Consider the following 27,343-nt stretch of genomic DNA (forward strand, 5'->3'; position numbering starts at 1 on the left):
CAGAAATAGATAAAATCAGTAGTTAAAATGTTAGTTTTGAAATTTAAGCTTAAAAGTGTGGATTTGGTGCTTTATTCAAATGCAGCTGAGAACAGGTGAGTCTTCAAGTATGTTTTTTAACGAGTATAGTACAGTTCCTGAAAAACCTGCCCAGTTCTCCAGTCGTTTGAGTAATATGTTGTGGTCAACTGTGTCAAATGCTGCACTGAGATCCATTGAAACTAAGACTGATAGAGACGCCTCCAATGACGCGTCCCTGGAGTCAAGGGCCCCTGCTGGAGTCAAGGGCCCCTGCTGGAGTCAAGGGCCCCTGCGCCTCCAGTGACGCGTCCCGGGAGTCAAGGGCCCCTGCTTGGGTCAAGGGCCCCTGCATGGGTCAAGGGCCCCTGCTTGAGTCAAGGGCCCCTTCTTTAGTCAAGGGCCCCTGCTGGAGTCAAGGGCCCCTGCTGGAGTCAAGGGCCCCTGCGCCTCCAGTGACGAGTCCCTGGAGTCAAGCGCCCCTGCTGGAGTCAAGGGCCCCTGCTTTACTCAAGGGCCCCTGCTGGAGTCAAGGGCCCCTGCGCCTCCAGTGACGCATCCCTGGAGTCAAGGGCCCCTGCTTGGGTCAAGGGACACTGCTTGGGTCAAGGGCCCCTGCTTTACTCAAGGGCCCCTGCTGGAGTGAAGGGCCCCTGCTGGAGTGAAGGGCCCCTGCACCTCAAATGACGCGTCCCTGGAGTCAAGGGCCCCTGCTGGAGTCAAGGGCCCCTGCGCCTCCAGTGACGCATCCCTGGAGTCAAGGGCCCCTGCTTGGGTCAAGGGACACTGCTTGGGTCAAGGGCCCCTGCTGGAGTGAAGGGCCCCTGCACCTCAAATGACGCGTCCCTGGAGTCAAGGGCCCCTGCTGGAGTCAAGGGCCCCTGCGCCTCCAGTGACGCGTCCCTCGAGTCATGGGCCCCTGCTGGAGTCAAGGGCCCCTGCTTGAGTCAAGGGGCCCTGCGCCTCCAATGACGCGTCCCTGGAGTAAAGGGCCCCTGCTGGAGTCAAAGGCCCCTGCTTGAGTCAAGGGCCCCTGCTTGAGTCAAGGGCCCCTGCTGGAGTCAAGGGCCCCTGCGCCTCCAGTGACAGGTCCCTGGAGTCAAGGGCCCCTGCTGGAGTCAAGGGCCCCTGCGCCTCAAGTGAAGCGTTCCTGGAGTCAAGGGCCCCTGCTGGAGTCAAAGGCCCCTGCGCCTCCAGTGACGCATCCCTGGAGTCATGGGCCCCTGCTGGAGTCAAGGGCCCCTGATTGAATCAAGGGCCCCTTCTTTAGTCAACGGCCCCTGCTGGAGTCAAGGGCCCCTGCGCCTCCAGTGACGCATCCCTGGAGTCATGGGGCCCCTGCTGGAGTCAAGGGCCCCTGCTGGAGTCAAGGGCCCCTGCTTGAGTCAAGGGCCCCTGCTGGAGTCAAGGGCCCCTGCGCCTCCAGTGACGCATCCCTGGAGTCATGGGCACCTGCTGGAGTCAAGGGCCCCTGCTTGATTCAAGGGCCCTTACTGGAGTCAAGGGCCCCTGCTTTTGTCAAGGGCCCCTGCTTTTGTCAAGGGCCCCTGCTGGAGTCAAGGGCCCCTGCGCCTACAGTGACCTGTCCCTGGAGTCAAGGGCCCCTGCTGTGAAGTGAAACGTCTTCAAGCAACTTAAAGAAGTCCAGACGCTTTTCTTTGCAAGCTCCATTGACTACGATGACCTGGATGACTGAGAACCTTCACAGACAATTCAACAACAAGGTGATTCAAAGTGCTTTACAGAGACATTAGAAACAAAAACAAATAAAAAGCATGATTTAAAAGTGATTTAAACAAGCAAACAAATAAAATCAGAAATAGATAAAATCAGTAGTTAAAATGTTAGTTTTGAAATTTAAGCTTAAAAGTGTGGATTTGGTGCTTTATTCAAATGCAGCTGAGAACAGGTGAGTCTTCAAGTATGTTTTTTAACGAGTATAGTACAGTTCCTGAAAAACCTGCCCAGTTCTCCAGTCGTTTGAGTAATATGTTGTGATCAACTGTGTCAAATGCTGCACTGAGATCCATTGAAACTAAGACTGATAGAGACGCCTCCAATGACGCGTCCCTGGAGTCAAGGGCCCCTGCTTGGGTCAAGGGCCCCTGCTTTACTCAAGGGCCCCTGCTGGAGTCAAGGGCCCCTGCACCTCAAATGACGCGTCCCTGGAGTCAAGGGCCCCTGCTGGAGTCAAGGGCCCCTGGTTGAGTCATGGGGCCCCTGCTGGAGACAAGGGCCCCCGATGGAGTCAAGGGCCCCTGCGCCTCCAGTGACGCATCCCTGGAGTCAAGGGCCCCTGCTGGAGTCAAGGGCCCCTGCGCCTCCAGTGACGCGTCCCGGGAGTCAAGGGCCCCTGCTTGGGTCAAGGGCCCCTGCATGGGTCAAGGGCCCCTGATGTAGTCAAGGGCCCCGGCGCCTCCAGTGATGCGTCCCTGGAGTCAAGGGCCCCTGCGCCTACAGTGACCTGTCCCTGGAGTCAAGGGCCCCTGCTGTGAAGTGAAACGTCTTCAAGCAACTTAAAGAAGTCCAGACGCTTTTCTTTGCAAGCTCCATTGACTACGATGACCTGGATGACTGAGAACCTTCACAGACAATTCAACAACAAGGTGATTCAAAGTGCTTTACAGAGACATTAGAAACAAAAACAAATAAAAAGCATGATTTAAAAGTGATTTAAACAAGCAAACAAATAAAATCAGAAATAGATAAAATCAGTAGTTAAAATGTTAGTTTTGAAATTTAAGCTTAAAAGTGTGGATTTGGTGCTTTATTCAAATGCAGCTGAGAACAGGTGAGTCTTCAAGTATGTTTTTTAACGAGTATAGTACAGTTCCTGAAAAACCTGCCCAGTTCTCCAGTCGTTTGAGTAATATGTTGTGGTCAACTGTGTCAAATGCTGCACTGAGATCCATTGAAACTAAGACTGATAGAGACGCCTCCAATGACGCGTCCCTGGAGTCAAGGGCCCCTGCTGGAGTCAAGGGCCCCTGCTGGAGTCAAGGGCCCCTGCGCCTCCAGTGACGCGTCCCGGGAGTCAAGGGCCCCTGCTTGGGTCAAGGGCCCCTGCATGGGTCAAGGGCCCCTGATGTAGTCAAGGGCCCCGGCGCCTCCAGTGATGCGTCCCTGGAGTCAAGGGCCCCTGCTTGAGTCAAGGGCCCCTTCTTTAGTCAAGGGCCCCTGCTGGAGTCAAGGGCCCCTGCTGGAGTCAAGGGCCCCTGCTGGAGTCAAGGGCCCCTGCGCCTCCAGTGACGAGTCCCTGGAGTCAAGCGCCCCTGCTGGAGTCAAGGGCCCCTGCTTTACTCAAGGGCCCCTGCTGGAGTCAAGGGCCCCTGCGCCTCCAGTGACGCATCCCTGGAGTCAAGGGCCCCTGCTGGAGTCAAGGGCCCCTGCGCCTCCAGTGACGCATCCCTGGAGTCAAGGGCCCCTGCTTGGGTCAAGGGACACTGCTTGGGTCAAGGGCCCCTGCTTTACTCAAGGGCCCCTGCTGGAGTGAAGGGCCCCTGCTGGAGTGAAGGGCCCCTGCACCTCAAATGACGCGTCCCTGGAGTCAAGGGCCCCTGCTGGAGTCAAGGGCCCCTGCGCCTCCAGTGACGCGTCCCTCGAGTCATGGGCCCCTGCTGGAGTCAAGGGCCCCTGCTTGAGTCAAGGGGCCCTGCGCCTCCAATGACGCGTCCCTGGAGTAAAGGGCCCCTGCTGGAGTCAAAGGCCCCTGCTTGAGTCAAGGGCCCCTGCTTGAGTCAAGGGCCCCTGCTGGAGTCAAGGGCCCCTGCGCCTCCAGTGACAGGTCCCTGGAGTCAAGGGCCCCTGCTGGAGTCAAGGGCCCCTGCGCCTCAAGTGAAGCGTTCCTGGAGTCAAGGGCCCCTGCTGGAGTCAAAGGCCCCTGCGCCTCCAGTGACGCATCCCTGGAGTCATGGGCCCCTGCTGGAGTCAAGGGCCCCTGATTGAATCAAGGGCCCCTTCTTTAGTCAACGGCCCCTGCTGGAGTCAAGGGCCCCTGCGCCTCCAGTGACGCATCCCTGGAGTCATGGGGCCCCTGCTGGAGTCAAGGGCCCCTGCTGGAGTCAAGGGCCCCTGCTTGAGTCAAGGGCCCCTGCTGGAGTCAAGGGCCCCTGCGCCTCCAGTGACGCATCCCTGGAGTCATGGGCACCTGCTGGAGTCAAGGGCCCCTGCTTGATTCAAGGGCCCTTACTGGAGTCAAGGGCCCCTGCTTTTGTCAAGGGCCCCTGCTTTTGTCAAGGGCCCCTGCTGGAGTCAAGGGCCCCTGCGCCTACAGTGACCTGTCCCTGGAGTCAAGGGCCCCTGCTGTGAAGTGAAACGTCTTCAAGCAACTTAAAGAAGTCCAGACGCTTTTCTTTGCAAGCTCCATTGACTACGATGACCTGGATGACTGAGAACCTTCACAGACAATTCAACAACAAGGTGATTCAAAGTGCTTTACAGAGACATTAGAAACAAAAACAAATAAAAAGCATGATTTAAAAGTGATTTAAACAAGCAAACAAATAAAATCAGAAATAGATAAAATCAGTAGTTAAAATGTTAGTTTTGAAATTTAAGCTTAAAAGTGTGGATTTGGTGCTTTATTCAAATGCAGCTGAGAACAGGTGAGTCTTCAAGTATGTTTTTTAACGAGTATAGTACAGTTCCTGAAAAACCTGCCCAGTTCTCCAGTCGTTTGAGTAATATGTTGTGATCAACTGTGTCAAATGCTGCACTGAGATCCATTGAAACTAAGACTGATAGAGACGCCTCCAATGACGCGTCCCTGGAGTCAAGGGCCCCTGCTTGGGTCAAGGGCCCCTGCTTTACTCAAGGGCCCCTGCTGGAGTCAAGGGCCCCTGCACCTCAAATGACGCGTCCCTGGAGTCAAGGGCCCCTGCTGGAGTCAAGGGCCCCTGGTTGAGTCATGGGGCCCCTGCTGGAGACAAGGGCCCCCGATGGAGTCAAGGGCCCCTGCGCCTCCAGTGACGCATCCCTGGAGTCAAGGGCCCCTGCTGGAGTCAAGGGCCCCTGCGCCTCCAGTGACGCGTCCCGGGAGTCAAGGGCCCCTGCTTGGGTCAAGGGCCCCTGCATGGGTCAAGGGCCCCTGATGTAGTCAAGGGCCCCGGCGCCTCCAGTGATGCGTCCCTGGAGTCAAGGGCCCCTGCGCCTACAGTGACCTGTCCCTGGAGTCAAGGGCCCCTGCTGTGAAGTGAAACGTCTTCAAGCAACTTAAAGAAGTCCAGACGCTTTTCTTTGCAAGCTCCATTGACTACGATGACCTGGATGACTGAGAACCTTCACAGACAATTCAACAACAAGGTGATTCAAAGTGCTTTACAGAGACATTAGAAACAAAAACAAATAAAAAGCATGATTTAAAAGTGATTTAAACAAGCAAACAAATAAAATCAGAAATAGATAAAATCAGTAGTTAAAATGTTAGTTTTGAAATTTAAGCTTAAAAGTGTGGATTTGGTGCTTTATTCAAATGCAGCTGAGAACAGGTGAGTCTTCAAGTATGTTTTTTAACGAGTATAGTACAGTTCCTGAAAAACCTGCCCAGTTCTCCAGTCGTTTGAGTAATATGTTGTGGTCAACTGTGTCAAATGCTGCACTGAGATCCATTGAAACTAAGACTGATAGAGACGCCTCCAATGACGCGTCCCTGGAGTCAAGGGCCCCTGCTGGAGTCAAGGGCCCCTGCTGGAGTCAAGGGCCCCTGCGCCTCCAGTGACGCGTCCCGGGAGTCAAGGGCCCCTGCTTGGGTCAAGGGCCCCTGCATGGGTCAAGGGCCCCTGATGTAGTCAAGGGCCCCGGCGCCTCCAGTGATGCGTCCCTGGAGTCAAGGGCCCCTGCTTGAGTCAAGGGCCCCTTCTTTAGTCAAGGGCCCCTGCTGGAGTCAAGGGCCCCTGCTGGAGTCAAGGGCCCCTGCTGGAGTCAAGGGCCCCTGCGCCTCCAGTGACGAGTCCCTGGAGTCAAGCGCCCCTGCTGGAGTCAAGGGCCCCTGCTTTACTCAAGGGCCCCTGCTGGAGTCAAGGGCCCCTGCGCCTCCAGTGACGCATCCCTGGAGTCAAGGGCCCCTGCTGGAGTCAAGGGCCCCTGCGCCTCCAGTGACGCATCCCTGGAGTCAAGGGCCCCTGCTTGGGTCAAGGGACACTGCTTGGGTCAAGGGCCCCTGCTTTACTCAAGGGCCCCTGCTGGAGTGAAGGGCCCCTGCTGGAGTGAAGGGCCCCTGCACCTCAAATGACGCGTCCCTGGAGTCAAGGGCCCCTGCTGGAGTCAAGGGCCCCTGCGCCTCCAGTGACGCGTCCCGGGAGTCAAGGGCCCCTGCTTGGGTCAAGGGCCCCTGCATGGGTCAAGGGCCCCTGATGTAGTCAAGGGCCCCGGCGCCTCCAGTGATGCGTCCCTGGAGTCAAGGGCCCCTGCTTGAGTCAAGGGCCCCTTCTTTAGTCAAGGGCCCCTGCTGGAGTCAAGGGCCCCTGCTGGAGTCAAGGGCCCCTGCGCCTCCAGTGACGAGTCCCTGGAGTCAAGCGCCCCTGCTGGAGTCAAGGGCCCCTGCTTTACTCAAGGGCCCCTGCTGGAGTCAAGGGCCCCTGCGCCTCCAGTGACGCATCCCTGGAGTCAAGGGCCCCTGCTGGAGTCAAGGGCCCCTGCGCCTCCAGTGACGCATCCCTGGAGTCAAGGGCCCCTGCTTGGGTCAAGGGACACTGCTTGGGTCAAGGGCCCCTGCTTTACTCAAGGGCCCCTGCTGGAGTGAAGGGCCCCTGCTGGAGTGAAGGGCCCCTGCACCTCAAATGACGCGTCCCTGGAGTCAAGGGCCCCTGCTGGAGTCAAGGGCCCCTGCGCCTCCAGTGACGCATCCCTGGAGTCAAGGGCCCCTGCTTGGGTCAAGGGACACTGCTTGGGTCAAGGGCCCCTGCTGGAGTGAAGGGCCCCTGCACCTCAAATGACGCGTCCCTGGAGTCAAGGGCCCCTGCTGGAGTCAAGGGCCCCTGCGCCTCCAGTGACGCGTCCCTCGAGTCATGGGCCCCTGCTGGAGTCAAGGGCCCCTGCTTGAGTCAAGGGGCCCTGCGCCTCCAATGACGCGTCCCTGGAGTAAAGGGCCCCTGCTGGAGTCAAAGGCCCCTGCTTGAGTCAAGGGCCCCTGCTTGAGTCAAGGGCCCCTGCTGGAGTCAAGGGCCCCTGCGCCTCCAGTGACAGGTCCCTGGAGTCAAGGGCCCCTGCTGGAGTCAAGGGCCCCTGCGCCTCAAGTGAAGCGTTCCTGGAGTCAAGGGCCCCTGCTGGAGTCAAAGGCCCCTGCGCCTCCAGTGACGCATCCCTGGAGTCATGGGCCCCTGCTGGAGTCAAGGGCCCCTGATTGAATCAAGGGCCCCTTCTTTAGTCAACGGCCCCTGCTGGAGTCAAGGGCCCCTGCGCCTCCAGTGACGCATCCCTGGAGTCATGGGGCCCCTGCTGGAGTCAAGGGCCCCTGCTTGATTCAAGGGCCCTTACTGGAGTCAAGGGCCCCTGCTGGAGTCAAGGGCCCCTGCTGGAGTCAAGGGCCCCTGCGCCTACAGTGACCTGTCCCTGGAGTCAAGGGCCCCTGCTGTGAAGTGAAACGTCTTCAAGCAACTTAAAGAAGTCCAGACGCTTTTCTTTGCAAGCTCCATTGACTACGATGACCTGGATGACTGAGAACCTTCACAGACAATTCAACAACAAGGTGATTCAAAGTGCTTTACAGAGACATTAGAAACAAAAACAAATAAAAAGCATGATTTAAAAGTGATTTAAACAAGCAAACAAATAAAATCAGAAATAGATAAAATCAGTAGTTAAAATGTTAGTTTTGAAATTTAAGCTTAAAAGTGTGGATTTGGTGCTTTATTCAAATGCAGCTGAGAACAGGTGAGTCTTCAAGTATGTTTTTTAACGAGTATAGTACAGTTCCTGAAAAACCTGCCCAGTTCTCCAGTCGTTTGAGTAATATGTTGTGATCAACTGTGTCAAATGCTGCACTGAGATCCATTGAAACTAAGACTGATAGAGACGCCTCCAATGACGCGTCCCTGGAGTCAAGGGCCCCTGCTTGGGTCAAGGGCCCCTGCTTTACTCAAGGGCCCCTGCTGGAGTCAAGGGCCCCTGCACCTCAAATGACGCGTCCCTGGAGTCAAGGGCCCCTGCTGGAGTCAAGGGCCCCTGGTTGAGTCATGGGGCCCCTGCTGGAGACAAGGGCCCCCGATGGAGTCAAGGGCCCCTGCGCCTCCAGTGACGCATCCCTGGAGTCAAGGGCCCCTGCTGGAGTCAAGGGCCCCTGCGCCTCCAGTGACGCGTCCCGGGAGTCAAGGGCCCCTGCTTGGGTCAAGGGCCCCTGCATGGGTCAAGGGCCCCTGATGTAGTCAAGGGCCCCGGCGCCTCCAGTGATGCGTCCCTGGAGTCAAGGGCCCCTGCGCCTACAGTGACCTGTCCCTGGAGTCAAGGGCCCCTGCTGTGAAGTGAAACGTCTTCAAGCAACTTAAAGAAGTCCAGACGCTTTTCTTTGCAAGCTCCATTGACTACGATGACCTGGATGACTGAGAACCTTCACAGACAATTCAACAACAAGGTGATTCAAAGTGCTTTACAGAGACATTAGAAACAAAAACAAATAAAAAGCATGATTTAAAAGTGATTTAAACAAGCAAACAAATAAAATCAGAAATAGATAAAATCAGTAGTTAAAATGTTAGTTTTGAAATTTAAGCTTAAAAGTGTGGATTTGGTGCTTTATTCAAATGCAGCTGAGAACAGGTGAGTCTTCAAGTATGTTTTTTAACGAGTATAGTACAGTTCCTGAAAAACCTGCCCAGTTCTCCAGTCGTTTGAGTAATATGTTGTGGTCAACTGTGTCAAATGCTGCACTGAGATCCATTGAAACTAAGACTGATAGAGACGCCTCCAATGACGCGTCCCTGGAGTCAAGGGCCCCTGCTGGAGTCAAGGGCCCCTGCGCCTCCAGTGACGCGTCCCGGGAGTCAAGGGCCCCTGCTTGGGTCAAGGGCCCCTGCATGGGTCAAGGGCCCCTGATGTAGTCAAGGGCCCCGGCGCCTCCAGTGACGCATCCCTGGAGTCATGGGGCCCCTGCTGGAGTGAAGGGCCCCTGCTGGAGTCAAGGGCCCCTGCTTGAGTAATGGGGCCCCTGCTGGAGTCAAGGGCCCCTGCTGGAGTCAATGGCCCCTGCTTTAGTCAAGGGCCCCTGCTGGAGTCAAGGGCCCCTGCGTGAGTCAAGGGCCCCGGCTGGAGTCAAGGGCCCCTGCTTTACTCAAGGGCCCCTGCTGGAGTCAAGGGCCCCTGCTTGAGTCAAGCGCCCCTGCTGGAGTTAAGGGCCCCTGCTTGAGTCAAGGGCCCCTTCTTTAGTCAAGGGCCCCTGCTGGAGTCAAGGGCCCCTGCTGGAGTTAAGGGCCCCTGCTTGAGTCAAGGGCCCCTTCTTTAGTCAAGGGCCCCTTCTTTAGTCAAGGGCCCCTTCTTTAGTCAAGGGCCCCTGCTGGAGTCAAGGGCCCCTGCTGGAGTCAAGGGCCCCTGCGCCTCCAGTGACGCATACCTGGAGTCATGGGCACCAACTTGAGTCAAGAGCCCCTGCTGGAGTCAAGGGCCCCTGCGCCTCCAGTGACGCGTCCCTGGAGTCAAGGGCCCCTGCTGGAGTCAAGGGCCCCTGCTTGAGTCAAGGGGCCCTGCGCCTGCAATGACGCGTCCCTGGAGTAAAGGGCCCCTGCTGGAGTCAAGGGCCCCTGCTTGAGTCAAGGGCCCCTGCTTGAGTCAAGGGCCCCTGCTGGAGTCAAGGGCCCCTGCGCCTCCAGTGACGCATCCCTGGAGTCAAGGGCCCCTGCTGGAGTCAAGGGCCCCTGCGCCTCCAGTGACGCATCCCTGGAGTCATGGGGCCCCTGCTGGAGTCAAGGGCCCCTGCTGGAGTCAATGGCCCCTGCTTGAGTCAAGGGCCCCTGCTGGAGTCAAGGGCCCCTGCGCCTCAAATGACGCGTCCCTGGGGTCAAGGGCCCCTGCTGGAGTCAATGGCCCCTGCTTGAGTCAAGGGCCCCTGCGCCTCCAATGACGCATCCCTGGAGTCATGGGCACCTGCTGGAGTCAAGGGCCCCTGCTTGAGTTAAGGGCCCTTACTGGAGTCAAGGGCCCCTGCTTGAGTCAAGGGCCCCTGCGCCTCCAGTGACGCATCCCTGGAGTCATGGGGCCCCTGCTGGAGTCAAGGGCCCCTGCTGGAGTCAAGGGCCCCTTCTTTAGTCAAGGGCCCCTTCTTTAGTCAAGGGCCCCTGCTGGAGTCATGGGCACCTGCTGGAGTCAAGGGCCCCTTCTTTAGTCAAGGGCCCCTGCTGGAGTCATGGGCACCTGCTGGAGTCAAGGGCCCCTGCTTGAGTTAAGAGCCCTTACTGGAGTCAAGGGCACCTGCTGGAGTCAAGGGCCCCTGCTGTGAAGTGAAACGTCTTCAAGCAACTTAAAGAAGTCCAGACGCTTTTCTTTGCAAGCTCCATTGACTACGATGACCTGGATGACTGAGAACCTTCACAGACAATTCAACAACAAGGTGATTCAAAGTGCTTTACAGAGACATTAGAAACAAAAACAAATAAAAAGCATGATTTAAAAGTGATTTAAACAAGCAAACAAATAAAATCAGAAATAGATAAAATCAGTAGTTAAAATGTTAGTTTTGAAATTTAAGCTTAAAAGTGTGGATTTGGTGCTTTATTCAAATGCAGCTGAGAACAGGTGAGTCTTCAAGTATGTTTTTTAACGAGTATAGTACAGTTCCTGAAAAACCTGCCCAGTTCTCCAGTCGTTTGAGTAATATGTTGTGATCAACTGTGTCAAATGCTGCACTGAGATCCATTGAAACTAAGACTGATAGAGACGCCTCCAATGACGCGTCCCTGGAGTCAAGGGCCCCTGCTTGGGTCAAGGGCCCCTGCTTTACTCAAGGGCCCCTGCTGGAGTCAAGGGCCCCTGCACCTCAAATGACGCGTCCCTGGAGTCAAGGGCCCCTGCTGGAGTCAAGGGCCCCTGGTTGAGTCATGGGGCCCCTGCTGGAGACAAGGGCCCCCGATGGAGTCAAGGGCCCCTGCGCCTCCAGTGACGCATCCCTGGAGTCAAGGGCCCCTGCTGGAGTCAAGGGCCCCTGCGCCTCCAGTGACGCGTCCCGGGAGTCAAGGGCCCCTGCTTGGGTCAAGGGCCCCTGCATGGGTCAAGGGCCCCTGATGTAGTCAAGGGCCCCGGCGCCTCCAGTGATGCGTCCCTGGAGTCAAGGGCCCCTGCGCCTACAGTGACCTGTCCCTGGAGTCAAGGGCCCCTGCTGTGAAGTGAAACGTCTTCAAGCAACTTAAAGAAGTCCAGACGCTTTTCTTTGCAAGCTCCATTGACTACGATGACCTGGATGACTGAGAACCTTCACAGACAATTCAACAACAAGGTGATTCAAAGTGCTTTACAGAGACATTAGAAACAAAAACAAATAAAAAGCATGATTTAAAAGTGATTTAAACAAGCAAACAAATAAAATCAGAAATAGATAAAATCAGTAGTTAAAATGTTAGTTTTGAAATTTAAGCTTAAAAGTGTGGATTTGGTGCTTTATTCAAATGCAGCTGAGAACAGGTGAGTCTTCAAGTATGTTTTTTAACGAGTATAGTACAGTTCCTGAAAAACCTGCCCAGTTCTCCAGTTGTTTGAGTAATATGTTGTGGTCAACTGTGTCAAATGCTGCACTGAGATCCATTGAAACTAAGACTGATAGAGACGCCTCCAATGACGCGTCCCTGGAGTCAAGGGCCCCTGCTGGAGTCAAGGGCCCCTGCTGGAGTCAAGGGCCCCTGCGCCTCCAGTGACGCGTCCCGGGAGTCAAGGGCCCCTGCTTGGGTCAAGGGCCCCTGCATGGGTCAAGGGCCCCTGATGTAGTCAAGGGCCCCGGCGCCTCCAGTGATGCGTCCCTGGAGTCAAGGGCCCCTGCTTGAGTCAAGGGCCCCTTCTTTAGTCAAGGGCCCCTGCTGGAGTCAAGGGCCCCTGCTGGAGTCAAGGGCCCCTGCGCCTCCAGTGACGAGTCCCTGGAGTCAAGCGCCCCTGCTGGAGTCAAGGGCCCCTGCTTTACTCAAGGGCCCCTGCTGGAGTCAAGGGCCCCTGCGCCTCCAGTGACGCATCCCTGGAGTCAAGGGCCCCTGCTGGAGTCAAGGGCCCCTGCGCCTCCAGTGACGCATCCCTGGAGTCAAGGGCCCCTGCTTGGGTCAAGGGACACTGCTTGGGTCAAGGGCCCCTGCTTTACTCAAGGGCCCCTGCTGGAGTGAAGGGCCCCTGCTGGAGTGAAGGGCCCCTGCACCTCAAATGACGCGTCCCTGGAGTCAAGGGCCCCTGCTGGAGTCAAGGGCCCCTGCTGGAGTCAAGGGCCCCTGCGCCTCCAGTGACGCATCCCTGGAGTCAAGGGCCCCTGCTTGGGTCAAGGGACACTGCTTGGGTCAAGGGCCCCTGCTGGAGTGAAGGGCCCCTGCACCTCAAATGACGCGTCCCTGGAGTCAAGGGCCCCTGCTGGAGTCAAGGGCCCCTGCGCCTCCAGTGACGCGTCCCTCGAGTCATGGGCCCCTGCTGGAGTCAAGGGCCCCTGCTTGAGTCAAGGGGCCCTGCGCCTCCAATGACGCGTCCCTGGAGTAAAGGGCCCCTGCTGGAGTCAAAGGCCCCTGCTTGAGTCAAGGGCCCCTGCTTGAGTCAAGGGCCCCTGCTGGAGTCAAGGGCCCCTGCGCCTCCAGTGACAGGTCCCTGGAGTCAAGGGCCCCTGCTGGAGTCAAGGGCCCCTGCGCCTCAAGTGAAGCGTTCCTGGAGTCAAGGGCCCCTGCTGGAGTCAAAGGCCCCTGCGCCTCCAGTGACGCATCCCTGGAGTCATGGGCCCCTGCTGGAGTCAAGGGCCCCTGATTGAATCAAGGGCCCCTTCTTTAGTCAACGGCCCCTGCTGGAGTCAAGGGCCCCTGCGCCTCCAGTGACGCATCCCTGGAGTCATGGGGCCCCTGCTGGAGTCAAGGGCCCCTGCTGGAGTCAAGGGCCCCTGCTTGAGTCAAGGGCCCCTGCTGGAGTCAAGGGCCCCTGCGCCTCCAGTGACGCATCCCTGGAGTCATGGGCACCTGCTGGAGTCAAGGGCCCCTGCTGGAGTCAAGGGCCCCTGCGCCTACAGTGACCTGTCCCTGGAGTCAAGGGCCCCTGCTGTGAAGTGAAACGTCTTCAAGCAACTTAAAGAAGTCCAGACGCTTTTCTTTGCAAGCTCCATTGACTACGATGACCTGGATGACTGAGAACCTTCACAGACAATTCAACAACAAGGTGATTCAAAGTGCTTTACAGAGACATTAGAAACAAAAACAAATAAAAAGCATGATTTAAAAGTGATTTAAACAAGCAAACAAATAAAATCAGAAATAGATAAAATCAGTAGTTAAAATGTTAGTTTTGAAATTTAAGCTTAAAAGTGTGGATTTGGTGCTTTATTCAAATGCAGCTGAGAACAGGTGAGTCTTCAAGTATGTTTTTTAACGAGTATAGTACAGTTCCTGAAAAACCTGCCCAGTTCTCCAGTCGTTTGAGTAATATGTTGTGATCAACTGTGTCAAATGCTGCACTGAGATCCATTGAAACTAAGACTGATAGAGACGCCTCCAATGACGCGTCCCTGGAGTCAAGGGCCCCTGCTTGGGTCAAGGGCCCCTGCTTTACTCAAGGGCCCCTGCTGGAGTCAAGGGCCCCTGCACCTCAAATGATGCGTCCCTGGAGTCAAGGGCCCCTGCTGGAGTCAAGGGCCCCTGGTTGAGTCATGGGGCCCCTGCTGGAGACAAGGGCCCCCGATGGAGTCAAGGGCCCCTGCGCCTCCAGTGACGCATCCCTGGAGTCAAGGGCCCCTGCTGGAGTCAAGGGCCCCTGCGCCTCCAGTGACGCGTCCCGGGAGTCAAGGGCCCCTGCTTGGGTCAAGGGCCCCTGCTTGAGTCAAGGGCCCCTGATGTAGTCAAGGGCCCCGGCGCCTCCAGTGATGCGTCCCTGGAGTCAAGGGCCCCTGCGCCTACAGTGACCTGTCCCTGGAGTCAAGGGCCCCTGCTGTGAAGTGAAACGTCTTCAAGCAACTTAAAGAAGTCCAGACGCTTTTCTTTGCAAGCTCCATTGACTACGATGACCTGGATGACTGAGAACCTTCACAGACAATTCAACAACAAGGTGATTCAAAGTGCTTTACAGAGACATTAGAAACAAAAACAAATAAAAAGCATGATTTAAAAGTGATTTAAACAAGCAAACAAATAAAATCAGAAATAGATAAAATCAGTAGTTAAAATGTTAGTTTTGAAATTTAAGCTTAAAAGTGTGGATTTGGTGCTTTATTCAAATGCAGCTGAGAACAGGTGAGTCTTCAAGTATGTTTTTTAACGAGTATAGTACAGTTCCTGAAAAACCTGCCCAGTTCTCCAGTCGTTTGAGTAATATGTTGTGGTCAACTGTGTCAAATGCTGCACTGAGATCCATTGAAACTAAGACTGATAGAGACGCCTCCAATGACGCGTCCCTGGAGTCAAGGGCCCCTGCTGGAGTCAAGGGCCCCTGCGCCTCCAGTGACGCGTCCCGGGAGTCAAGGGCCCCTGCTTGGGTCAAGGGCCCCTGCATGGGTCAAGGGCCCCTGATGTAGTCAAGGGCCCCGGCGCCTCCAGTGACGCATCCCTGGAGTCATGGGGCCCCTGCTGGAATGAAGGGCCCCTGCTGGAGTCAAGGGCCCCTGCTTGAGTAATGGGGCCCCTGCTGGAGTCAAGGGCCCCTGCTGGAGTCAATGGCCCCTGCTTTAGTCAAGGGCCCCTGCTGGAGTCAAGGGCCCCTGCGTGAGTCAAGGGCCCCGGCTGGAGTCAAGGGCCCCTGCTTTACTCAAGGGCCCCTGCTGGAGTCAAGGGCCCCTGCTTGAGTCAAGCGCCCCTGCTGGAGTTAAGGGCCCCTGCTTGAGTCAAGGGCCCCTTCTTTAGTCAAGGGCCCCTGCTGGAGTCAAGGGCCCCTGCTGGAGTTAAGGGCCCCTGCTTGAGTCAAGGGCCCCTTCTTTAGTCAAGGGCCCCTTCTTTAGTCAAGGGCCCCTTCTTTAGTCAAGGGCCCCTGCTGGAGTCAAGGGCCCCTGCTGGAGTCAAGGGCCCCTGCGCCTCCAGTGACGCATACCTGGAGTCATGGGCACCAACTTGAGTCAAGAGCCCCTGCTGGAGTCAAGGGCCCCTGCGCCTCCAGTGACGCGTCCCTGGAGTCAAGGGCCCCTGCTGGAGTCAAGGGCCCCTGCTTGAGTCAAGGGGCCCTGCGCCTCCAATGACGCGTCCCTGGAGTAAAGGGCCCCTGCTGGAGTCAAGGGCCCCTGCTTGAGTCAAGGGCCCCTGCTTGAGTCAAGGGCCCCTGCTGGAGTCAAGGGCCCCTGCGCCTCCAGTGACGCGTCCCTGGAGTCAAGGGCCCCTGCTGGAGTCAAGGGCCCCTGCGCCTCCAGTGACGCATCCCTGGAGTCATGGGGCCCCTGCTGGAGTCAAGGGCCCCTGCTGGAGTCAATGGCCCCTGCTTGAGTCAAGGGCCCCTGCTGGAGTCAAGGGCCCCTGCGCCTCAAATGACGCGTCCCTGGGGTCAAGGGCCCCTGCTGGAGTCAATGGCCCCTGCTTGAGTCAAGGGCCCCTGCGCCTCCAATGACGCATCCCTGCAGTCATGGGCACCTGCTGGAGTCAAGGGCCCCTGCTTGAGTTAAGGGCCCTTACTGGAGTCAAGGGCCCCTGCTTGAGTCAAGGGCCCCTGCGCCTCCAGTGACGCATCCCTGGAGTCATGGGGCCCCTGCTGGAGTCAAGGGCCCCTGCTGGAGTCAAGGGCCCCTTCTTTAGTCAAGGGCCCCTTCTTTAGTCAAGGGCCCCTGCTGGAGTCATGGGCACCTGCTGGAGTCAAGGGCCCCTTCTTTAGTCAAGGGCCCCTGCTGGAGTCATGGGCACCTGCTGGAGTCAAGGGCCCCTGCTTGAGTTAAGAGCCCTTACTGGAGTCAAGGGCACCTGCTGGAGTCAAGGGCCCCTGCTGTGAAGTGAAACGTCTTCAAGCAACTTAAAGAAGTCCAGACGCTTTTCTTTGCAAGCTCCATTGACTACGATGACCTGGATGACTGAGAACCTTCACAGACAATTCAACAACAAGGTGATTCAAAGTGCTTTACAGAGACATTAGAAACAAAAACAAATAAAAAGCATGATTTAAAAGTGATTTAAACAAGCAAACAAATAAAATCAGAAATAGATAAAATCAGTAGTTAAAATGTTAGTTTTGAAATTTAAGCTTAAAAGTGTGGATTTGGTGCTTTATTCAAATGCAGCTGAGAACAGGTGAGTCTTCAAGTATGTTTTTTAACGAGTATAGTACAGTTCCTGAAAAACCTGCCCAGTTCTCCAGTCGTTTGAGTAATATGTTGTGGTCAACTGTGTCAAATGCTGCACTGAGATCCATTGAAACTAAGACTGATAGAGACGCCTCCAATGACGCGTCCCTGGAGTCAAGGGCCCCTGCTGGAGTCAAGGGCCCCTGCTGGAGTCAAGGGCCCCTGCGCCTCCAGTGACGCGTCCCGGGAGTCAAGGGCCCCTGCTTGGGTCAAGGGCCCCTGCATGGGTCAAGGGCCCCTGATGTAGTCAAGGGCCCCGGCGCCTCCAGTGATGCGTCCCTGGAGTCAAGGGCCCCTGCGCCTACAGTGACCTGTCCCTGGAGTCAAGGGCCCCTGCTGTGAAGTGAAACGTCTTCAAGCAACTTAAAGAAGTCCAGACGCTTTTCTTTGCAAGCTCCATTGACTACGATGACCTGGATGACTGAGAACCTTCACAGACAATTCAACAACAAGGTGATTCAAAGTGCTTTACAGAGACATTAGAAACAAAAACAAATAAAAAGCATGATTTAAAAGTGATTTAAACAAGCAAACAAATAAAATCAGAAATAGATAAAATCAGTAGTTAAAATGTTAGTTTTGAAATTTAAGCTTAAAAGTGTGGATTTGGTGCTTTATTCAAATGCAGCTGAGAACAGGTGAGTCTTCAAGTATGTTTTTTAACGAGTATAGTACAGTTCCTGAAAAACCTGCCCAGTTCTCCAGTCGTTTGAGTAATATGTTGTGGTCAACTGTGTCAAATGCTGCACTGAGATCCATTGAAACTAAGACTGATAGAGACGCCTCCAATGACGCGTCCCTGGAGTCAAGGGCCCCTGCTGGAGTCAAGGGCCCCTGCGCCTCCAGTGACGCGTCCCGGGAGTCAAGGGCCCCTGCTTGGGTCAAGGGCCCCTGCATGGGTCAAGGGCCCCTGATGTAGTCAAGGGCCCCGGCGCCTCCAGTGACGCATCCCTGGAGTCATGGGGCCCCTGCTGGAGTGAAGGGCCCCTGCTGGAGTCAAGGGCCCCTGCTTGAGTAATGGGGCCCCTGCTGGAGTCAAGGGCCCCTGCTGGAGTCAATGGCCCCTGCTTTAGTCAAGGGCCCCTGCTGGAGTCAAGGGCCCCTGCGTGAGTCAAGGGCCCCGGCTGGAGTCAAGGGCCCCTGCTTTACTCAAGGGCCCCTGCTGGAGTCAAGGGCCCCTGCTTGAGTCAAGCGCCCCTGCTGGAGTTAAGGGCCCCTGCTTGAGTCAAGGGCCCCTTCTTTAGTCAAGGGCCCCTTCTTTAGTCAAGGGCCCCTGCTGGAGTCAAGGGCCCCTGCTGGAGTTAAGGGCCCCTGCTTGAGTCAAGGGCCCCTTCTTTAGTCAAGGGCCCCTGCTGGAGTCAAGGGCCCCTGCGCCTCCAGTGACGCATACCTGGAGTCATGGGCACCAACTTGAGTCAAGAGCCCCTGCTGGAGTCAAGGGCCCCTGCGCCTCCAGTGACGCGTCCCTGGAGTCAAGGGCCCCTGCTGGAGTCAAGGGCCCCTGCTTGAGTCAAGGGGCCCTGCGCCTCCAATGACGCGTCCCTGGAGTAAAGGGCCCCTGCTGGAGTCAAGGGCCCCTGCTTGAGTCAAGGGCCCCTGCTTGAGTCAAGGGCCCCTGCTGGAGTCAAGGGCCCCTGCGCCTCCAGTGACGCGTCCCTGGAGTCAAGGGCCCCTGCTGGAGTCAAGGGCCCCTGCGCCTCCAGTGACGCATCCCTGGAGTCATGGGGCCCCTGCTGGAGTCAAGGGCCCCTGCTGGAGTCAATGGCCCCTGCTTGAGTCAAGGGCCCCTGCTGGAGTCAAGGGCCCCTGCGCCTCAAATGACGCGTCCCTGGGGTCAAGGGCCCCTGCTGGAGTCAATGGCCCCTGCTTGAGTCAAGGGCCCCTGCGCCTCCAATGACGCATCCCTGCAGTCATGGGCACCTGCTGGAGTCAAGGGCCCCTGCTTGAGTTAAGGGCCCTTACTGGAGTCAAGGGCCCCTGCTTGAGTCAAGGGCCCCTGCGCCTCCAGTGACGCATCCCTGGAGTCATGGGGCCCCTGCTGGAGTCAAGGGCCCCTGCTGGAGTCAAGGGCCCCTTCTTTAGTCAAGGGCCCCTTCTTTAGTCAAGGGCCCCTGCTGGAGTCATGGGCACCTGCTGGAGTCAAGGGCCCCTTCTTTAGTCAAGGGCCCCTGCTGGAGTCATGGGCACCTGCTGGAGTCAAGGGCCCCTGCTTGAGTTAAGAGCCCTTACTGGAGTCAAGGGCACCTGCTGGAGTCAAGGGCCCCTGCTGTGAAGTGAAACGTCTTCAAGCAACTTAAAGAAGTCCAGACGCTTTTCTTTGCAAGCTCCATTGACTACGATGACCTGGATGACTGAGAACCTTCACAGACAATTCAACAACAAGGTGATTCAAAGTGCTTTACAGAGACATTAGAAACAAAAACAAATAAAAAGCATGATTTAAAAGTGATTTAAACAAGCAAACAAATAAAATCAGAAATAGATCAAATCAGTAGTTAAAATGTTAGTTTTGAAATTTAAGCTTAAAAGTGTGGATTTGGTGCTTTATTCAAATGCAGCTGAGAACAGGTGAGTCTTCAAGTATGTTTTTTAACGAGTATAGTACAGTTCCTGAAAAACCTGCCCAGTTCTCCAGTCGTTTGAGTAATATGTTGTGGTCAACTGTGTCAAATGCTGCACTGAGATCCATTGAAACTAAGACTGATAGAGACGCCTCCAATGACGCGTCCCTGGAGTCAAGGGCCCCTGCTGGAGTCAAGGGCCCCTGCGCCTCCAGTGACGCGTCCCGGGAGTCAAGGGCCCCTGCTTGGGTCAAGGGCCCCTGCATGGGTCAAGGGCCCCTGATGTAGTCAAGGGCCCCGGCGCCTCCAGTGATGCGTCCCTGGAGTCAAGGGCCCCTGCGCCTACAGTGACCTGTCCCTGGAGTCAAGGGCCCCTGCTGTGAAGTGAAACGTCTTCAAGCAACTTAAAGAAGTCCAGACGCTTTTCTTTGCAAGCTCCATTGACTACGATGACCTGGATGACTGAGAACCTTCACAGACAATTCAACAACAAGGTGATTCAAAGTGCTTTACAGAGACATTAGAAACAAAAACAAATAAAAAGCATGATTTAAAAGTGATTTAAACAAGCAAACAAATAAAATCAGAAATAGATAAAATCAGTAGTTAAAATGTTAGTTTTGAAATTTAAGCTTAAAAGTGTGGATTTGGTGCTTTATTCAAATGCAGCTGAGAACAGGTGAGTCTTCAAGTATGTTTTTTAACGAGTATAGTACAGTTCCTGAAAAACCTGCCCAGTTCTCCAGTCGTTTGAGTAATATGTTGTGGTCAACTGTGTCAAATGCTGCACTGAGATCCATTGAAACTAAGACTGATAGAGACGCCTCCAATGACGCGTCCCTGGAGTCAAGGGCCCCTGCTGGAGTCAAGGGCCCCTGCGCCTCCAGTGACGCGTCCCGGGAGTCAAGGGCCCCTGCTTGGGTCAAGGGCCCCTGCATGGGTCAAGGGCCCCTGATGTAGTCAAGGGCCCCGGCGCCTCCAGTGACGCATCCCTGGAGTCATGGGGCCCCTGCTGGAGTGAAGGGCCCCTGCTGGAGTCAAGGGCCCCTGCTTGAGTAATGGGGCCCCTGCTGGAGTCAAGGGCCCCTGCTGGAGTCAATGGCCCCTGCTTTAGTCAAGGGCCCCTGCTGGAGTCAAGGGCCCCTGCGTGAGTCAAGGGCCCCGGCTGGAGTCAAGGGCCCCTGCTTTACTCAAGGGCCCCTGCTGGAGTCAAGGGCCCCTGCTTGAGTCAAGGGCCCCTGCTTGAGTCAAGGGCCCCTGCTGGAGTCAAGGGCCCCTGCTGGAGTCAAGGGCCCCTGCGCCTCCAGTGACGCATCCCTGGAGTCATGGGGCCCCTGCTGGAGTCAAGGGCCCCTGCTGGAGTCAATGGCCCCTGCTGGAGTCAAGGGCCCCTGCGCCTCAAATGACGCGTCCCTGGGGTCAAGGGCCCCTGCTGGAGTCAATGGCCCCTGCTTGAGTCAAGGGCCCCTGCGCCTCCAATGACGCATCCCTGCAGTCATGGGCACCTGCTGGAGTCAAGGGCCCCTGCTTGAGTTAAGGGCCCTTACTGGAGTCAAGGGCCCCTGCGCCTCCAGTGACGCATCCCTGGAGTCATGGGGCCCCTGCTGGAGTCAAGGGCCCCTGCTGGAGTCAAGGGCCCCTTCTTTAGTCAAGGGCCCCTTCTTTAGTCAAGGGCCCCTGCTGGAGTCATGGGCACCTGCTGGAGTCAAGGGCCCCTTCTTTAGTCAAGGGCCCCTGCTGGAGTCATGGGCACCTGCTGGAGTCAAGGGCCCCTGCTTGAGTTAAGAGCCCTTACTGGAGTCAAGGGCACCTGCTGGAGTCAAGGGCCCCTGCTGTGAAGTGAAACGTCTTCAAGCAACTTAAAGAAGTCCAGATGCTTTTCTTTGCAAGCTCCATTGACTACGATGACCTGGATGACTGAGAACCTTCACAGACAATTCAATAACAAGGTGATTCAAAGTGCTTTACAGAGACATTAGAAACAAAAACAAATAAAAAGCATGATTTAAAAGTGATTTAAACAAGCAAACAAATAAAATCAGAAATAGATAAAATCAGTAGTTAAAATGTTAGTTTTGAAATTTAAGCTTAAAAGTGTGGATTTGGTGCTTTATTCAAATGCAGCTGAGAACAGGTGAGTCTTCAAGTATGTTTTTTAACGAGTATAGTACAGTTCCTGAAAAACCTGCCCAGTTCTCCAGTCGTTTGAGTAATATGTTGTGGTCAACTGTGTCAAATGCTGCACTGAGATCCATTGAAACTAAGACTGATAGAGACGCCTCCAATGACGCGTCCCTGGAGTCAAGGGCCCCTGCTGGAGTCAAGGGCCCCTGCTGGAGTCAAGGGCCCCTGCGCCTCCAGTGACGCGTCCCGGGAGTCAAGGGCCCCTGCTTGGGTCAAGGGCCCCTGCATGGGTCAAGGGCCCCTGATGTAGTCAAGGGCCCCGGCGCCTCCAGTGATGCGTCCCTGGAGTCAAGGGCCCCTGCGCCTACAGTGACCTGTCCCTGGAGTCAAGGGCCCCTGCTGTGAAGTGAAACGTCTTCAAGCAACTTAAAGAAGTCCAGACGCTTTTCTTTGCAAGCTCCATTGACTACGATGACCTGGATGACTGAGAACATTCACAGACAATTCAACAACAAGGTGATTCAAAGTGCTTTACAGAGACATTAGAAACAAAAACAAATAAAAAGCATGATTTAAAAGTGATTTAAACAAGCAAACAAATAAAATCAGAAATAGATAAAATCAGTAGTTAAAATGTTAGTTTTGAAATTTAAGCTTAAAAGTGTGGATTTGGTGCTTTATTCAAATGCAGCTGAGAACAGGTGAGTCTTCAAGTATGTTTTTTAACGAGTATAGTACAGTTCCTGAAAAACCTGCCCAGTTCTCCAGTCGTTTGAGTAATATGTTGTGGTCAACTGTGTCAAATGCTGCACTGAGATCCATTGAAACTAAGACTGATAGAGACGCCTCCAATGACGCGTCCCTGGAGTCAAGGGCCCCTGCTGGAGTCAAGGGCCCCTGCGCCTCCAGTGACGCGTCCCGGGAGTCAAGGGCCCCTGCTTGGGTCAAGGGCCCCTGCATGGGTCAAGGGCCCCTGCTGGAGTCAAGGGCCCCTGCTTGAGTAATGGGGCCCCTGCTGGAGTCAAGGGCCCCTGCTGGAGTCAAGCGCCCCTGCTGGAGTTAAGGGCCCCTGCTTGAGTCAAGGGCCCCTTCTTTAGTCAAGGGCCCCTTCTTTAGTCAAGGGCCCCTGCTTTACTCAAGGGCCCCTGCTGGAGTCAAGGGCCCCTGCTTGAGTCAAGCGCCCCTGCTGGAGTTAAGGGCCCCTGCTTGAGTCAAGGGCCCCTTCTTTAGTCAAGGGCCCCTTCTTTAGTCAAGGGCCCCTGCTGGAGTCAAGGGCCCCTGCTGGAGTTAAGGGCCCCTGCTTGAGTCAAGGGCCCCTTCTTTAGTCAAGGGCCCCTTCTTTAGTCAAGGGCCCCTTCTTTAGTCAAGGGCCCCTGCTGGAGTCAAGGGCCCCTGCTGGAGTCAAGGGCCCCTGCGCCTCCAGTGACGCATACCTGGAGTCATGGGCACCAACTTGAGTCAAGAGCCCCTGCTGGAGTCAAGGGCCCCTGCGCCTCCAGTGACGCGTCCCTGGAGTAAAGGGCCCCTGCTGGAGTCAAGGGCCCCTGCTTGAGTCAAGGGGCCCTGCGCCTCCAATGACGCGTCCCTGGAGTAAAGGGCCCCTGCTGGAGTCAAGGGCCCCTGCTTGAGTCAAGGGCCCCTGCTTGAGTCAAGGGCCCCTGCTGGAGTCAAGGGCCCCTGCGCCTCCAGTGACGCGTCCCTGGAGTCAAGGGCCCCTGCTGGAGTCAAGGGCCCCTGCGCCTCCAGTGACGCATCCCTGGAGTCATGGGGCCCCTGCTGGAGTCAAGGGCCCCTGCTGGAGTCAATGGCCCCTGCTTGAGTCAAGGGCCCCTGCTGGAGTCAAGGGCCCCTGCGCCTCAAATGACGCGTCCCTGGGGTCAAGGGCCCCTGCTGGAGTCAATGGCCCCTGCTTGAGTCAAGGGCCCCTGCGCCTCCAATGACGCATCCCTGGAGTCATGGGCACCTGCTGGAGTCAAGGGCCCCTGCTTGAGTTAAGGGCCCTTACTGGAGTCAAGGGCCCCTGCTTGAGTCAAGGGCCCCTGCGCCTCCAGTGACGCATCCCTGGAGTCATGGGGCCCCTGCTGGAGTCAAGGGCCCCTGCTGGAGTCAAGGGCCCCTTCTTTAGTCAAGGGCCCCTTCTTTAGTCAAGGGCCCCTGCTGGAGTCATGGGCACCTGCTGGAGTCAAGGGCCCCTTCTTTAGTCAAGGGCCCCTGCTGGAGTCATGGGCACCTGCTGGAGTCAAGGGCCCCTGCTTGAGTTAAGAGCCCTTACTGGAGTCAAGGGCACCTGCTGGAGTCAAGGGCCCCTGCTGTGAAGTGAAACGTCTTCAAGCAACTTAAAGAAGTCCAGACGCTTTTCTTTGCAAGCTCCATTGACTACGATGACCTGGATGACTGAGAACCTTCACAGACAATTCAACAACAAGGTGATTCAAAGTGCTTTACAGAGACATTAGAAACAAAAACAAATAAAAAGCATGATTTAAAAGTGATTTAAACAAGCAAACAAATAAAATCAGAAATAGATCAAATCAGTAGTTAAAATGTTAGTTTTGAAATTTAAGCTTAAAAGTGTGGATTTGGTGCTTTATTCAAATGCAGCTGAGAACAGGTGAGTCTTCAAGTATGTTTTTTAACGAGTATAGTACAGTTCCTGAAAAACCTGCCCAGTTCTCCAGTCGTTTGAGTAATATGTTGTGGTCAACTGTGTCAAATGCTGCACTGAGATCCATTGAAACTAAGACTGATAGAGACGCCTCCAATGACGCGTCCCTGGAGTCAAGGGCCCCTGCTGGAGTCAAGGGCCCCTGCGCCTCCAGTGACGCGTCCCGGGAGTCAAGGGCCCCTGCTTGGGTCAAGGGCCCCTGCATGGGTCAAGGGCCCCTGATGTAGTCAAGGGCCCCGGCGCCTCCAGTGACGCATCCCTGGAGTCATGGGGCCCCTGCTGGAGTGAAGGGCCCCTGCTGGAGTCAAGGGCCCCTGCTTGAGTAATGGGGCCCCTGCTGGAGTCAAGGGCCCCTGCTGGAGTCAATGGCCCCTGCTTTAGTCAAGGGCCCCTGCTGGAGTCAAGGGCCCCTGCGTGAGTCAAGGGCCCCGGCTGGAGTCAAGGGCCCCTGCTTTACTCAAGGGCCCCTGCTGGAGTCAAGGGCCCCTGCTTGAGTCAAGCGCCCCTGCTGGAGTTAAGGGCCCCTGCTTGAGTCAAGGGCCCCTTCTTTAGTCAAGGGCCCCTTCTTTAGTCAAGGGCCCCTGCTGGAGTCAAGGGCCCCTGCTGGAGTTAAGGTCCCCTGCTTGAGTCAAGGGCCCCTTCTTTAGTCAAGGGCCCCTTCTTTAGTCAAGGGCCCCTTCTTTAGTCAAGGGCCCCTGCTGGAGTCAAGGGCCCCTGCGCCTCCAGTGACGCATACCTGGAGTCATGGGCACCAACTTGAGTCAAGAGCCCCTGCTGGAGTCAAGGGCCCCTGCGCCTCCAGTGACGCGTCCCTGGAGTCAAGGGCCCCTGCTGGAGTCAAGGGCCCCTGCTTGAGTCAAGGGGCCCTGCGCCTCCAATGACGCGTCCCTGGAGTAAAGGGCCCCTGCTGGAGTCAAGGGCCCCTGCTTGAGTCAAGGGCCCCTGCTTGAGTCAAGGGCCCCTGCTGGAGTCAAGGGCCCCTGCGCCTCCAGTGACGCGTCCCTGGAGTCAAGGGCCCCTGCTGGAGTCAAGGGCCCCTGCGCCTCCAGTGACGCATCCCTGGAGTCATGGGGCCCCTGCTGGAGTCAAGGGCCCCTGCTGGAGTCAATGGCCCCTGCTTGAGTCAAGGGCCCCTGCTGGAGTCAAGGGCCCCTGCGCCTCAAATGACGCGTCCCTGGGGTCAAGGGCCCCTGCTGGAGTCAATGGCCCCTGCTTGAGTCAAGGGCCCCTGCGCCTCCAATGACGCATCCCTGCAGTCATGGGCACCTGCTGGAGTCAAGGGCCCCTGCTTGAGTTAAGGGCCCTTACTGGAGTCAAGGGCCCCTGCTTGAGTCAAGGGCCCCTGCGCCTCCAGTGACGCATCCCTGGAGTCATGGGGCCCCTGCTGGAGTCAAGGGCCCCTGCTGGAGTCAAGGGCCCCTTCTTTAGTCAAGGGCCCCTTCTTTAGTCAAGGGCCCCTGCTGGAGTCATGGGCACCTGCTGGAGTCAAGGGCCCCTTCTTTAGTCAAGGGCCCCTGCTGGAGTCATGGGCACCTGCTGGAGTCAAGGGCCCCTGCTTGAGTTAAGAGCCCTTACTGGAGTCAAGGGCACCTGCTGGAGTCAAGGGCCCCTGCTGTGAAGTGAAACGTCTTCAAGCAACTTAAAGAAGTCCAGACGCTTTTCTTTGCAAGCTCCATTGACTACGATGACCTGGATGACTGAGAACCTTCACAGACAATTCAACAACAAGGTGATTCAAAGTGCTTTACAGAGACATTAGAAACAAAAACAAATAAAAAGCATGATTTAAAAGTGATTTAAACAAGCAAACAAATAAAATCAGAAATAGATAAAATCAGTAGTTAAAATGTTAGTTTTGAAATTTAAGCTTAAAAGTGTGGATTTGGTGCTTTATTCAAATGCAGCTGAGAACAGGTGAGTCTTCAAGTATGTTTTTTAACGAGTATAGTACAGTTCCTGAAAAACCTGCCCAGTTCTCCAGTCGTTTGAGTAATATGTTGTGGTCAACTGTGTCAAATGCTGCACTGAGATCCATTGAAACTAAGACTGATAGAGACGCCTCCAATGACGCGTCCCTGGAGTCAAGGGCCCCTGCTGGAGTCAAGGGCCCCTGCGCCTCCAGTGACGCGTCCCGGGAGTCAAGGGCCCCTGCTTGGGTCAAGGGCCCCTGCATGGGTCAAGGGCCCCTGATGTAGTCAAGGGCCCCGGCGCCTCCAGTGACGCATCCCTGGAGTCATGGGGCCCCTGCTGGAGTGAAGGGCCCCTGCTGGAGTCAAGGGCCCCTGCTTGAGTAATGGGGCCCCTGCTGGAGTCAAGGGCCCCTGCTGGAGTCAATGGCCCCTGCTTTAGTCAAGGGCCCCTGCTGGAGTCAAGGGCCCCTGCGTGAGTCAAGGGCCCCGGCTGGAGTCAAGGGCCCCTGCTTTACTCAAGGGCCCCTGCTGGAGTCAAGGGCCCCTGCTTGAGTCAAGGGCCCCTGCTTGAGTCAAGGGCCCCTGCTGGAGTCAAGGGCCCCTGCTGGAGTCAAGGGCCCCTGCGCCTCCAGTGACGCATCCCTGGAGTCATGGGGCCCCTGCTGGAGTCAAGGGCCCCTGCTGGAGTCAATGGCCCCTGCTTGAGTCAAGGGCCCCTGCTGGAGTCAAGGGCCCCTGCGCCTCAAATGACGCGTCCCTGGGGTCAAGGGCCCCTGCTGGAGTCAATGGCCCCTGCTTGAGTCAAGGGCCCCTGCGCCTCCAATGACGCATCCCTGCAGTCATGGGCACCTGCTGGAGTCAAGGGCCCCTGCTTGAGTTAAGGGCCCTTACTGGAGTCAAGGGCCCCTGCGCCTCCAGTGACGCATCCCTGGAGTCATGGGGCCCCTGCTGGAGTCAAGGGCCCCTGCTGGAGTCAAGGGCCCCTTCTTTAGTCAAGGGCCCCTTCTTTAGTCAAGGGCCCCTGCTGGAGTCATGGGCACCTGCTGGAGTCAAGGGCCCCTTCTTTAGTCAAGGGCCCCTGCTGGAGTCATGGGCACCTGCTGGAGTCAAGGGCCCCTGCTTGAGTTAAGTGCCCTTACTGGAGTCAAGGGCACCTGCTGGAGTCAAGGGCCCCTGCTGTGAAGTGAAACGTCTTCAAGCAACTTAAAGAAGTCCAGATGCTTTTCTTTGCAAGCTCCATTGACTACGATGACCTGGATGACTGAGAACCTTCACAGACAATTCAACAACAAGGTGATTCAAAGTGCTTTACAGAGACATTAGAAACAAAAACAAATAAAAAGCATGATTTAAAAGTGATTTAAACAAGCAAACAAATAAAATCAGAAATAGATAAAATCAGTAGTTAAAATGTTAGTTTTGAAATTTAAGCTTAAAAGTGTGGATTTGGTGCTTTATTCAAATGCAGCTGAGAACAGGTGAGTCTTCAAGTATGTTTTTTAACGAGTATAGTACAGTTCCTGAAAAACCTGCCCAGTTCTCCAGTCGTTTGAGTAATATGTTGTGGTCAACTGTGTCAAATGCTGCACTGAGATCCATTGAAACTAAGACTGATAGAGACGCCTCCAATGACGCGTCCCTGGAGTCAAGGGCCCCTGCTGGAGTCAAGGGC

The sequence above is a fragment of the Rhamphochromis longiceps genome, linkage group LG3, assembly GCF_057381845.1.
Source record: "Rhamphochromis longiceps isolate RC_006_pf linkage group LG3, R_longiceps_female_GT1.1, whole genome shotgun sequence".
In the NCBI taxonomy this organism is placed as follows: domain Eukaryota; kingdom Metazoa; phylum Chordata; class Actinopteri; order Cichliformes; family Cichlidae; genus Rhamphochromis; species Rhamphochromis longiceps.